This window comes from Vombatus ursinus, unplaced genomic scaffold (assembly GCF_900497805.2).
Source record: "Vombatus ursinus unplaced genomic scaffold, bare-nosed wombat genome assembly UNPS02014786.1, whole genome shotgun sequence".
NCBI lineage: Eukaryota > Metazoa > Chordata > Mammalia > Diprotodontia > Vombatidae > Vombatus > Vombatus ursinus.
This window is the reverse complement of record NW_020954564.1, coordinates 55,676,125-55,691,242: the sequence shown is the minus strand read 5'-3', so window position 1 is coordinate 55,691,242 and position 15,118 is coordinate 55,676,125.

Genomic DNA, 15,118 nt, shown 5'->3' with positions numbered 1-15,118 from the left:
GGTGGGCTTCAAGAATCAGGGCTCACCATTCCAAAGGCACACCTTTTTCATCATAACAACCAGCCATCGGTCTCTGATTAATAGGTTTTTTTACTATTTTGGAGTTTGTATTTGGGCCTATTCTGGCCCCCAGTAATGGCCTCCTGGAACATCTCAAGGTAACAAGACACTCCAATATATGAAATACCGAAAAGAAGGCCAAATTATATTAACTTGTTGCTACAATCATCATTGTTTATATGTTCTCCCCTCTCATTAGAATGTGAGCTCCTTGATGGCAGGAACTGTTTTTGCCTTTCTGTGTATGCCTAGTTTAATAAATGCTTATATATTTGACTTGACTTTAGAATCTGAAACTTAGATCAAGAGAGTTTAGTTAAGCTATAAATTTAGGCCAAAAATAAACTTAACATCACCTTTATTCTTTGTTGTTGTTGTTGTTGTTGTTGTTTTTTTCCATGAAGCCTCTCATGAGTTAGTGACCACCTGTGCTGAAGCATGTCCTACTGAGCTCTGGGAAATTTAGAGACTAATGGCCCCCAGAGTTCAAGCAAGGGCCCTATCTCTATAAAAACAAACCCAATAAATTTACAAAGCCAACGATGGAGTGACTCAGACTCTCTCCATACTTCCTTTTCACCATCCTTCACCCCCTCAACAAATTACAAATGCTCTAAGATCCAAAGTGTAGACCAAGGAGTGGAGGTAACAAATGAAACTATGCTTCTGCAATGATCAGTACCCTAAAGGCCATGGGAAATGAGGAAAATTGACAAAATATCACAGATGTATGTCAAAGGGGGCACCATTCCTGCTTAAGACATACACAAAAATGGGAAACCAGGAAACCATCTTTGCTCCTGTCCTGCCCTGAAGACTTGTAGTAGCTTCCATTTCTAGCTCTTCTATGGCCTTAGTAGTCTATAAAGAATATTCTTTAATACATCTCATTTGATTATGTAAGTTTTGTTTTGTGCATGGGATCTCTTTATCCTTTCCTAGTTTGGGTACTGATTAAACACAAAAAACATTCATTTAGAGAGGCATTTGGCACTAAATATAGGTAGCAAAATACATAGGAGAATTCAATCAATTCCCCTTCTCATTAAAAAAAATCCAATATTCCTAATAATAGCACTAATTCAAGATTGAATGAAGAGTGAGTCTCAAGGTGGGATCCACAAAGTAGAAGGTTAGTAGGTCTCCAGCATACAAACCAGCAGAGTTAACCACAAGAAAAAATGTATAATAATAATGAAACTATTAATAGCTATAATTTATATGGTGTTTACTACTATTTGCTAGACACTGTGCTAAGCACTTCATAATTATTATATCATTTGATCTTCACAACAACCCTGGAAGATAAGTGCTATTATTAGCTTAATTTTACAGATGAGGAAATTGAGTCAAATAAGGGTCAAGTGACTTGCCCAGAGTCACACAGCTAAAACATGTCTGAAGCTAGATTTGAATTCAGGTCTTCCTGACTTCTAGCCTAGCACTCTATCTACTGCACCACCTTTCTGCTCCAACTTATCAAGCAGGCTGATAGTTTTTACCTCTCCTTTATCCATCTCTTTGTTCCATCCTCTTTGAATTTACTGCTCCTCCCAAAACTCAATGATCAGCCCTCCCTGGGCCATATCCCATGTATCGATTCCTTTTTACCCCCTCATTATAAAATGGACCCATCTTGTGTTCAACCCTCTTGAGTCCATCTAGGTCAGTTGTACCAATCTGATGAGCTAATTCATACTAACATGTTAAAAGCAGATAATGATCTAATATGTTTTGCCTCAAAGGCAATTCTTCATGTTCATAGGAGATTACAATGGTGAGAATTTGTCTCTGGCAGGTAGAGAGAGGTGATTTTTCAGGGCAAGTAGTTAATCTTATGAAATAGTGAGTCATTTGACCTTGGGTAGTAGCTTCTGGCTCTAATAATCTGTGATTCTATTATTACCAATATGCCATTTTCAAAAAGACAATGAAAACAAGGGAACATATTGGTAGGGAACAGATCAAAGGACCTAGATTCTAATTCCAGTGCTAACATTTAATAAATTCATAATCTTGATAAATAATCTAACTTTTCTGTATTTCAGTCTTCTCTTAGAATGCTAATCTTGACTTAGATAGCATGCTCTTCAACTCCATAGATGGCCCTAATCCAAGAAGAGTAAGTAACATACTCAATGATAGGGTCCAGATTCAAAAGATCAGACTGAGAATTGATCTGAATCTAATAAGATATAATTTAATACAAATCAGTGTAAAGTCATATAATTGTGTTCAAAAATCAGTTTAAGTACAAGATATGGATGGTCTGGCCAAACTGTAGCTCTGGAAATCATCTGGCTATTTTAATGGTGGGTAAGCTCAAAATGAGTCAGCAGTATGATGTGGCAACAAAGAAAACAAATACAATATTTGATTGTATTAAGAAAGGCACAGTTCCCAGGAATATAAGATTCATAGCCATGCTCATTCTGCCTTGATCAGGACATGTGTACTATTGTGTTCAGTTCTGATGGCTCCATTTTAAGGGAGAGAGGGGGCAGAGAACAAGCAATTATTAAGCACCTACTGTATACCAGGCACTGTGCTAAGCACTTTATAAATATTTCATTTGATCTTCACAAAAGTGCTGAGAAGTAAGTGCTATTATGACCACCATTTTACAATTGAGGGAAGTCAAGCAGATAGAGATTAAGTTTCTTCCCCTGCTATATCTGAACTCAGGCCTTCTGGATTCCAGGCCCAGCACTCTATCCATTGTGCCCCCTAACTGCCAAGGATATAGATAAGCGAGAAAAAATCCAAAGGAAAATAACCAGGATAATAAAGGGCTCTGACCTCCTGCCATGGGAGAGTTGGTTGAAGGAATTGTGGTAAGAATGGTACTGAGTTGGGAGTGGTCTTAAGGAGACTCTATGATAACCATCTTTAAACATTTGGAAAATTGTCACACGGAAGAGGGATTAAACTTGCTCTGGTCAGCCCCAGAGTCCAAAATGAGGAGCAATAGGAAGAATAGCGGCCTTAAGTAAAGAAAAAGCATCCTAAAAATTAGAGCTCTCCAAAAGTGTCTGGAGATGCCAAGAAAGTAGCTCATTGTCTCTTTCTTTAGGTCTTCCAGCAGAACCTGGATGACCACTTGTCCGTTATATTGTATAGAACATTCTCTTTCAGGCGTGGTTTGGGGTAGATGGCCCCTGAGGTCACTTCCAACTCTGACATTCTATGATTCTGAGAATCAGTACCTGTAAATTTGTAAAATGGGTATAGGAATATTCTTATCTACCTGACTATGTGAGGATCAGGCTAGAAAAATAAACACAAAGTACTTTGTAAACTCTAAAGCACTATATAAATATCATCAATCAATCATTAAAGTGCCATATAAATAAGTTATCATTGTTATTATATAATAATTATTCATTATAATAGCATATAATTAGAAATATATAATCTAATATATCCTCAATATTGCTCTAATTACTTATATAATAACATTTGTAATTCTACCTTGTAAGTGTTATATTAATATCATATAAGGAATTGTTATTTTATTATACTCATAATTAGTTCTACATCATCATATAAATTATTAAAATATAACGATGATGATGATGCATCTTTGGATGTCATATCTAGTCCTTATAAATTTCTTAAAAGTCAAGTATTATGGTTTATAAATCTATTTATTCTGCTCAATGCCTAGGAGTGCCTTGCACATAGTACATATACTTACTATTTGTTTTGGATTGCACAGAGGTTCATTCTGCAGATTGAAGTTTTTGGAATTGTAAAAGTTGTAAGGGTTACTGAGACCAACAGGTAATTGTTATAATGTCAGACACTATATGCTATATAAACTTTGTATATGCCTCAATGCTAGCACAGTTCTCTGTACATTTCTACATACAACAAATATTTCATAAATATTTGCTGCATGAATAAATGAATGAATAAGTTGAAAACCACTAATCCAAGTGAAATCTAAACTACAGACCTTGGTGTTTCACCCTAGAAGCAACAATACATCGGCATTTTACGCTTAAAACTTCACTTGCCTGAGAAAATTGAAAAAAGAATATTCTTAACTTCTAACTGCAGATTGTTAGTTAAGCTAGAATCAGACATCAGGTAAGGTTATATAAATGCTGGGGGTTTTTGCAGACCCTGAGTACTTGGGTTTTTACTGTGTAAGAGAAGTAGATGGCTTTAATTGCATATTTTTTCCATTGAAATAAATGCAATTAAAGAAACATTAAATAAACAGAAATGATTTTGTTATTTTAGTATACTTTATTGACCACGTGAACAGAAAGAGGAAAACCTTGTGCTAGGTACTAAGGATACAAAGATTTTTTTTAAGTTCCTAGGCCAGTATGTCCTCCGAGGGAAGACAGCAAGGAAACAAATAAATGCAAGATAATTTGAGAAAGAAGAAGGAGGATCAGGAAGAATTTTGTGTGAGTAGTAGCACCTGCTCTGAACCTCAGTGGGAACTAGACTTCTAAGATGCTCTTTGGCATGCTTATACTTGAGAATTAAGAAATAATAACAACAAAAAAAATCACTGAAATTTATATAACACTCTGCATTTTGCAAAGCACTACATATGTACATATTATTTCATTTGAAAATTAAATTCTCTAGCTGAAATATCCCAATCTCTATAATTTTCTTGGGGGGAAGTGGTGAGGTTAAAGGAGAGGAAAAGATGATCAAATTAATATTTTTAACAAGTAGAAGAATACAACCACAATATCATTTATCTGCTTCCATTCACTTGTACTTATGGTTTATGTTGAGATGATTGCTAAAAAATATCCTAATCAAAGTGTTTGAGTTGTTGCTTTCATAAAGACATAGAGTTTAATACTATCTTTAAGTTTTATCATGGTATTCTGCTTTGAGAGTGTACATTCCTTGAGTATTTGTGGTAACTAAAACCCCTTGGATAGAGCCAAGACTCAGTTCTGATTTATCAAATTTCATGTTATAAGTTCAGTTTCAGGGAGGTTATCATAGAGATATGCCTATATACATTGGTATAACTATAATGCTATCAATCAATCGGTAAACATTTATTAAGCACTTACCTTGTGCTAGGCACTGTGCTAAGTGTTCAGAACACAAAAAGAGGCAAAAGACAGTCCCTGCCCTCAAGGAGTTTATAATTATAGGGGAGAAAACATCCAAACAAATAAATACAAAACAAGCTATATACAAAATAAATAGAAAACAATTAAAAGAGGGCATATTTCTTCAAATGCCAGCGCTTCAGTGTGTCTCTGATGTTGTCAGTGTTGATATGTTCTCTACCAAGTGCAGAATACAATCCCATCATGTTTTCTCATCTTGTATAATTTTTATCCATGTCTTTTCACAAATCCTCTGAGAGGATTTGTCTAATTTGATATAGGCTTTTTCTTGATTACTATTTCATAAATAGCAAGATAGGTCTTGCTATGTTACCCCCTTACTCTTACTACAAGACTGACCCATCTCCTTCTCTGGTTATAAAGGTCCTGAATTAGGCCTTTCACATGGCTTCTGGCAGGCAAGTTATGGTTAATAATATGTTACAGTCTCCTTATAGCCACTGTATGTCTTTCCATTTTCCTAAAAGAGGAGAAAAGGGAGACAGAGACAGAGATAGAGAAACAGAGGAAAAGAAAAAGGGGGGAGGGTTAGAATTATTGAAAATATTGTGTGGATTCCCAAATGTTATTCAGTCTTCTCTTTTCCTGTTCAATTCTAGGACCGATGTGTTGTCCATCTATAGTACATGTATGTTGTATACTAATAAACTAACTCAATGGCCTGTCTGTCCACTAGTATGTCATAATCTGGACAAAATATAATATTCACCTGTTTTACTTTTCTAGTGTGGAGATCTAAAACAAATTGTTTTGAATAAAGATGACAATGAAATAACTGTGAAGGACATTGAAGAGTCTCTATGGTGCTTTAGGACTCAATGTAACCAACAAAATTTAATACATGAAAAGAAGCATCTAGAAAATTTCACCACTGATTGTTAATCTCTCTTCCATTTGGATTCTGTATAGGACATCTTCCATGACACCTTCAGTAAACATGTCTCTTAATTTCATGCCTGCTTGATATATATAATTACAGGATTGCTGAATAAAATAATTTTCATGGTTTAATAAAATAATGAAGAATAAAATAATCTGCCATTGAGTTGTTTGGTTGTTAACATATGTTAAATATATGTTTTATGAGGGGATCCTTTAAGGCTGCATCCTATTCTACTGAGTAAAATACTTTTTTTTTTAAATCAACAAACAATAGACACAACTGAATTGTATATTCTTGATATCTCTCTAACAGTTACGTGACTATGAAAATGTTATCTGCCGTAAAATGTCATCTGCTATAAAAGTTTGCTTATTCCCTTATCTTTTTCATCAAGGATGCCGTCAATATGTGCATAGACCACTCTCATAAAGCTTTTACAGTGTTGAGAAAGTAGGCATATGGTTCAGAAGTTGTTAACTTCTTTCCAATGACTTTTTCTTGGCAAAAGTACCATCCATGATCTTTCTCATACTTTGAGAATATTCCACTCTATAAGATAGCATGAAAAAGTTAATCCCTGTAGGACTTTTAAAGTGTGCCGCTTCAAACACGCACTTCTTTGTTTGATCAGGGCCAGCTGTAATTTCTAACTTCATCATGGGGATATTTGAGATCTTTCTTTATAAGAATGCAACTTAATGATAATAGCAGCAACAAATTAGCTATTTATATGGCATTTTAAGGTTTACAAAGTCTTTTACAGATATTATCTGATCAGATCTTCTCAAAAATCCTGTAATTGCCATCATCATATCCAGACCATGCTTCCCATTCCATCCAGGCTACAACTCCCCTAACCCCTCAAGTCCTTTTGCCATTTGCTTGGCTGTTACCCTGCTTCTCCCCACTTGGAATGGCACTTCAAGACCAGACTGCCACAAAAATTACTCTAGGCATTGGTAAACTTGATCTACTCAGTTTAGAAATTCCCGTCATGAATGGTGAGTAAGCACACATTCATCTCACCTTCTACATATAACCAGCCACAGACTATCATATCAGACTGTACTTTTTATCCCATGAAGTCATTAGCCCTGACTGACTTGCTACCACCCACAACTTGTGCACACCCCTCCTTCCCCAACACCCACTCCCTTTCTACCTTTTTTTTTCTTCTACTTTCTACCTCTAGCTCTGGGCTTAGTAATCAAATCATACATCCATGCTACCATTACTCCTGGAAAAGGTATCTCAGATGACCACCCTATGCATCAACGCAGGATCCTAATGACTCACCAGACCCATCCTTCCCAGCCCACACTCCCTTAGATATACTGTTTCTCATGTTAGAATGTAAGTTTGCTGAGGGAAGGAACTATCTAAATATTGTATTTTATGCACAAAATTTAGGACAGTACCTGACACATAGTGAGTGCTTTATAAATGCTATTTCATTAATTCATTTTACAGATGTGTAAACAGGCTTAGAAGTGATTGTTAATAATTATAATATAATAATGTTTAGATGATGTCTTAAGGTTTGTTATGAACTTTACATAAATTATCTCATTTGATTCTCATTTTTAAACCCTGGTAAGTAGGTGCTACAGGTATTACCATTTCTAATTTACAGATCAGGAAATGGAGGCTTAAAAAGTTCAATTGTTTCCCATGGTAACACAATTACTAAGTGTCAGAGACAGCACTTGAACTCAGAACCTCTGGATTTCTGACTTCTGGAATCAAGTCTAGAGCACTTTCCACTACAATTGTCTGACTCTTTAAAAGAACTTTTGCATTCATTACCTCATTTTACTTTTAGAGAGGTGTTGTCTGTTTTGACCAAAAATATTATCTAGTGTCCTGATGAAGTAGATAAAGTGCTAGATTTCAGGTCAAAGGAACTCAGTTTGAATCCTCATTCTGTTACTTAGCTTGCGATGAGGAGCAAGTCACTTAACCTTCTTGGGCCTCAGTTCATTTGCAAGAAGAGGACTTGAACAGATGGAATCAAAAGTCCCTTAAATCTGTCATTCTACGGTCTTGTGAACAATTTCATATGTCAATGGTTCTGTGATCTTGATGTGGGTACTACCTCCAATGTCCCATAGATGTTTCTTTGTCTTCTGCACATTCTGTCCACGTCCTCAATTGAATCCTTACAGAAGAACTGCCCAACACACTGAGGTCTTCGTCTTTCTTTTAATACATTACGGGCACAAAGCGCAGTAATCAGGCCATCAGTCTCTTGTTTTTGCTTACTTTCTGCCCAGTCCACTTCCTTTTTCCGATCATACAGGTTTTCAATGATACCTTCTTTTATGTCATTTCTTGCACATGTCATCGTTGGTGATACACTGCACCCTACTTAGGTCAAATGTGCAGCTCTCCAATGCCCTTTAGGTCACCTGCATTTTGATTCTTCTGGTGGGTGTTCAATGATTCATATCCAGATAACATCATCAAAAGATTTTCTAGACACAGGACAATAAAATATATACAGTTCCAAATATGTATAGGCTGTCTTTAGCCAAGAAAAGCCATTAGAAAATTCATTATTACATAAAAACCTGTTTACATGTCTTCTATCAAAGCTAATATAGTTTATGGAAACTGCTCTACATTCATTAAAAGTTAGTAACAATGAAATTTCAACATTTTACATTTCATGAAAGAAATCCAGGCACAGTCAACAATTTATAAAATTATATCAACAATCAAGACAGAGGGCCTTAAAATAACAAATGTGTTTTATAATTTCAACTACAACCTAGAGTCATGTTTTAATAATTGATTTTTTTCCTGCTCCCAGACAGTAATAGCCATGTCATCTTAATTAGCCTATAGGCATGTATTAAGCACCTACTGTGATTCAGACACTGTGCTGAGCATCAGGAATACACAGAAAGGCAAGAGATAGTCCCTGCTCTCAAGGAGCTCACAATCTAACGAGGCAGACAACAAACAAGAAGGTCTGTACAAAGGATAAATAGGAAATAACCAACAGAGGGAAGAAACTAGAATTAAGAGGGATTGGGAAAGACTTCCTCTAGAAGGTGGAATGTTAGCTGGGACTTGAAGAAAGCCAGGTATGTCAGAAAGCAGAGGTGAATAGGGAGAACATTTCAGGCATGGGGAACAACTAGAGAAATACCCAGAGCTGAGAGATGGAGCGTCTTGTTTATGGAACAGCAAGGCAGGCCAAAGAACCAAAGAACCAAAGAGTACATGGCGGTAACTGGTCCCGGTCCTCATCACCTCTCCACTGGAATATTGCAATAGCCTTCTGATTGGTTTCCATGCTCCATTAAGGATTGAGGTGTAAGAAGACTGAAAAAGTGAGAGAGGAGCTAGTTTATGAAGGGCTTTGAACCTCAAACAGAGAATTTTCTATTTGGTCCTAATGGAAAGAGAGAGACACTGCAGTTAATTGAGTTTAGGAATGATGTGGTCAAACCTCTGCTTTAGGCAAATTACTTTGACATCTGAATGTCTTAACCACAACACATATTGCTTATACATGTGTATATCTGTGTATATATACTTAAACATATATGTGTGAATATACAAAAATATGTTACATATATAAACACAGACACAGATATATACTTATGTATAAATGTGTTATAGTTAAGTTTGCATAGCTAATTTACACAGCTGGGCAGCAGGGAAGAATAATTAATAAATTATGGCTTCACTTACTGCTTGCACTTGCATGCATGCAGATGCACAAGTATGCACGTGTGCATATATGTGTGTGTACCATGTGTTACATACATGGATACCTATATATATCTATATATCCAGAAATACAAATATTTCCCCTACAAAATTTATTCCTTTTGAACAATATGTTGTTTCTCCTCCAGATTTTTACTTTCTGACCTTATTTTGGTAGTCCCTGGATAAATGATGCACAGTTCATTAACAGCAGGTCTCTCCTCAAATCCTCTCCAACTTAATAGGACCTACAACAGTTTGTGCACCATTAACATAACCTTGGAGAAATGGAAAAATAAGAGGTCACTTCTATGCCATAATGAAGCCTCAGAATAAGATTTTAGTTCAGGAGCAAACCTCAGTCCTTCAGTGGATCTATGATCTCTAGGATGTCAATACTCTCTCCAATACTGCAGATGTCAACCCTCCTTTGCTGACTTACTCACTCAACATATCCAATCAGTGGCCAAATGACATGGCTTTCATTCTCTTCAATATCTCCTACACGCCTACGCTTCTCTCTACTCACATAGCTATAACTGGTCCCGGTCCTCATCACCTCTCCACTAGAATATTGCAATAGCCTTCTGATTGGTTTCCATCCTCCATTAAGCTCCCAAAGTGACTTTCCTAAAATGCAGGTCTGACCATGTCCTCCACCCCCATCCCACTCCAGTGGCCCCTTAAGGATCAAATATGAAATTTGACATTTATAGAAGCTCCCAATCCCATTCCTACCTCTTTAGTCTTATTTTATTCTACCTATTTCCACATTCTTTACAATCCACCTCTGCTGGCCTAGTGGCTATTCTTTGCACATGACCCTCCATCTCCCCTTTGTATAGGATGTTCCTTCCTACCTGAAATGCTTTTCCTCCCAATCTCCAACCCTTAGAATGCTTGCTTTTCTTTAAGAATCAGACCAAATGCCACCTCCTGCAGAAAACCTTTTCTGATCCCCCCCAGCTGCCCATGCCATCCCCTTCTGGGTTACTATCTCCTCTGCATTTGTCATACACGCCCTGGTTTATACATGTTGTTTCCCCCATCAGAATGTAAGTTTTTTGAGGGCAGAAGCTGTTTTTGCTTTTATCCCCAGTGCTTAGCACAAGAGCCTGGCACATAGTAAGTGCTTAACAAATGCCAGTTGATTGATTTCATGTAACTCTTGTCCATGTCCTCCTGTAAATCCCCCAAAGAGGATCCACCATCCATATACTGGAGGCCTTTCTTGAGATCTCTTGATATATAACCTTCACACACGCAGGAAGCGGTGCATCTTTCTGATGATATCCTTTATGACACTTCTCTTCCACAATCTTAATTAGGAATATGTTGTAGACATATGTAGAGAATGTTTTTTGTACCAGTCCTGTGATTTCCTGTAAGAATGCAGATTCCCACTTGCTCTGTAACTTATAATCTCAAAGAATTATCGTAATCACATAGTCAGTCTGTGTCAGAGGCAGGACTTAAACCCATGTCTTCCTGACTCTAATGCTGGTTGTCTATCCACTCTGACACACTTCATTGCACAGAGAACTATATCAGGTCAAAATTAAATCTAAACTCCTAATTTCATCCTTATGACAATGCCATGAAAAAAAGAAAATATCATGAAACAGAAACAGTATTGTCCCTCTTTTACTGATGAGCAAACTTAGGTACAAAGTCATTAAATGATGCTCCCTATCCCATATTCTATACCCCCCCAACATACACACACACACACACACACACACACACACACACACACACAGAATATATATGGTTAAATTCCTCTCTGTCCTCAGAGGAGAGAATGGTTAGGAGTAAGCAACATTCTTGACTCCAAAAGACAAGCATGTTACAAATCATTTTTTTAAATGCATATCTCCTCCAAGCTCATATTGTTATTTTTGGTCACCTCCCTAAACTAGGAAATGTTCATTATCTTAACCTCTACTTTTTTTTGCATTATAAATCAAAACATTTTAACTGAAAAAAAAAAGGAAAGAGGAAACCAATCTAAGCCATTGGCCCTAAAGGCCTCTAGGAGAAATAGAATTTTTCTATATTCAGAAGACTTACAACTTGAAAACAACAACAAATATATATGTATATGTGTGTACACACACACACACACACACACACACACACACACATATAGTTCTACCAGATGGGTTTCCTCAATTCATCCAACTCTAATAAAACCCTCTAAGTAAAGTCAGAATATCCACATTTATCCTGCAAAAACATGTTTCCTTTTTCATAAACTTCTTTTACAAAAATGATCCTAACCCTGCCAGATTGGTCGCCAGTGACACACGGAATAAGAATGATCATCATTAATCCTCCCAGCAATAGTAAGTCTAACTTCATAATTCAACTCCAGAGCTGACAGTTGTATAGCAGCAGACACATTTTTTACCTAAATTGCAGTAACAGGATCACATTGTTTTTTACCAGTTACAATAATAGCATAGCGAAATCTATGGATTGATGGTAGAGAGAGAAAGGAAAGGAAAATAACTTGAACTAATACCAAGTGTCAGAGCCCCAGAATGGAGGCACCTACCACAAACTACCAAAAGGCCTGCCATCAGCTTCTCTCATCCTTGCCAACTTAGTCAATTACAGATAAACAAATTAACTTCCTGGGCTGGTTTCCTCTGAATCACTTTTCAGCTTTGGAGTGGTTTTCCATCACTACAAACCTTTTCCTCTCCCTTATGCACCAGCAAACATACTGATACAATTTAAAGGTCATGTTCTTTTCAAACTGACAGGGCCCTCGGAAGTTTTGACGAGAGGCCCTCCAAGCCTCACACCCTACAGACAGAAAGGAATTAGGAAAAGCATCACTCGATGTAAGCTCAATCATGTGAACTGATTAGAAAACGTATCCATGGAGGGGGGGGATTCAAAGTGTGACGGGCAGCCTTTCCAGGAAAGGAGATGTCATAGATAATATTCAGCTAGTAGCTGACACTGGAAGAAGGGGTGAAGGGTGAGGGTCAATAAAGATATAATTGCCTTCAAACATGAAAAAGGGAAAAAAATTCTCAATTTTGTCTTTTTGAAGCCCCAAATGAATATTCTTTATTTGGTACTACTGTCCGTCCCCAGCTGGTCATATGCTACCCCCTTATCATGAAGTTGGAATAAATAAGACTGTCTCAAAGAATGAGAGACAGCATAGCATTGTGGACACAAAGCTAGTCTTGGCCAAGACCTGGGTTTAAGTCTGACAAAAGTATGTACAAGCATGACAAGCTAGTAAGCTACGTGACCCTAAGCAAGTCATTTAACCTTTTAGTGCCCCCAGGCAGCTTTCTAAGATAATAAGCTATAGAAGATTCATAGATCCTTATCTCATCTATTGAGAGAGCTTCCACACAGATTCCAGGAGAGATTAAAATAAAAGTCCCAAGGAATGGTTGGTCTTTCCTTGAGAAGGTAATACTCTCAGCCCCTAAAGAAAAGTCAGGACTATAGAATTTATATATTTTTTAAACTGCATGTATAACTTGACTTTTACTTGTGGTTGGATTTTTGTTCTAGGGAAAGTGCATATTTTAAAATGGCTTCTCTTTTATATGTTTCTCGAAAATAAAGGAATTGCTTCAAAAAAACTCTTATTTATACAATTGGCAGATGCTACTCCTCTGAAAGCCAATCATTGTCATTGCTCATACTTCACTGCTCCTCCAAAGACTTTGTTCCTTTACTAGAAACTACCAAAGTTTTGTTTGAGGCCTGATGTCAGAAACTGCTCTGTTAAAGTTGTTCCTGGGGCTAATGGCTAAGGCACATTCAGTGACACCAGTTGGACTCACTGCTACTTGCTACAAATTTGATACTTAGCACTGGTAATGATAGTGGTACCGCCTATTAAAAAGAGAAAAGTTGAGAAAAACCCAAGAAGAAAAAGTATTGAGTGGGAAAGGGTATCACATTGATTGGATGCTTCACTCTTAGATGAGACCAACCCCAAATTTTCCATCCAATGCTTTTTCCTCCTTCCCTTCTCCTTTCCCAGCTACAGCTCCCAGTTTATATGTCCTTCTCTGATCTCAATCTTTCTTTGTACGTGTCTCCATGTGGCTCCAGGCTCTATCTTTAGGAGAAGCCATCCTACTGCAAACAACATATGCAGAGTACAGAAATACTTTAGCCTTGAGAAGATCTGGTAGTGTCGCGACTTCACACAAATCCTCGAAATCAACACAGACCTCGTTAAATTTTTACTGAAACAATTTGCATTTCATCCTTCCCTCCCACTTTGCCTGGTTCAAGGAATTGGGTGCAGGAGATATCTGGGGCCCAGAACACTTGCTTTAAGCACCCAGTTGGGAAGGGAGAGCCAAAAAAAAAAAACTATTTCCACTTGATTTCATTAAGTTTTTATTGATGTCTTTGGTTTTTTTTTAAAAAATCACCATAATTTCCCCCCCCAATATTCTTCCTGCTCTCCCTTCCAGAGATCTATCCCACATAACAAATAGTATTTTGAAGACAAAAAAATTCAAGAGGGAAAATATATGCAATGTGCAACATTTATGGACCTCCCACTTCTGCAAAGGAATAGGATATAGGTGTCTTTTCCTATCCCTTCTTTCACCTATACATTTTTTTTTATAATTTTGTGCCAACCACTTTTAGCTTTTTTGTGGTTGCTCTTTCCATTTATATTGTTGTAGTCATTGGGTATTTAATTTTCTTGGTTCTGCTTATTTCACTCTACATCGGTTCCTGTAAATCTTTTCATGCTTCTTTGTATTCATTCCCTTTGTCATTTCTTACAGCACAGTGATATTCCATTACCTTTATGTACTACAATTTGGTTAGTCATTCCCCAGTTGATGGGCATTTTTCCATTTGATTTCCTAGTATTCAAGGTTCATTCATTCTTTTAGCATACATACAGAAGAAAAAGATACAGTCCCTTCTAAACAGAGCTTAAAGTCTATCCTGCAAACATCCATAATAAGGATTGTAGTGAGATACTAATGAAGAAGTATAAGAATTTATATAATGGTGAAATAAATTCAGGCTGGGTTAAATTAAAAAGTTAAAGAAAAAATATTTTCTTTTTTAATTAAGAAAAATAGTTTAGAGGAGGGAGAATTTGAGCTGGGTCTTGCAAGATGTGTATGTTTTTTCAGGTGACAGGGGAAATGCATCTTATAAATGAAAAAAGGCATACAGGTAGGAAAAGGAAGGATGTATTCAGGAAATAGCAAGAAGTCTAATTTAGTTGGAGGTTGGGATACCTGAATATGGGGCACAGGCGGTGTTGAGCAAGGTCAAAAAGGCAGATTAGAGACAGACTGCTTTAAATGACAAGCGGTAGAGT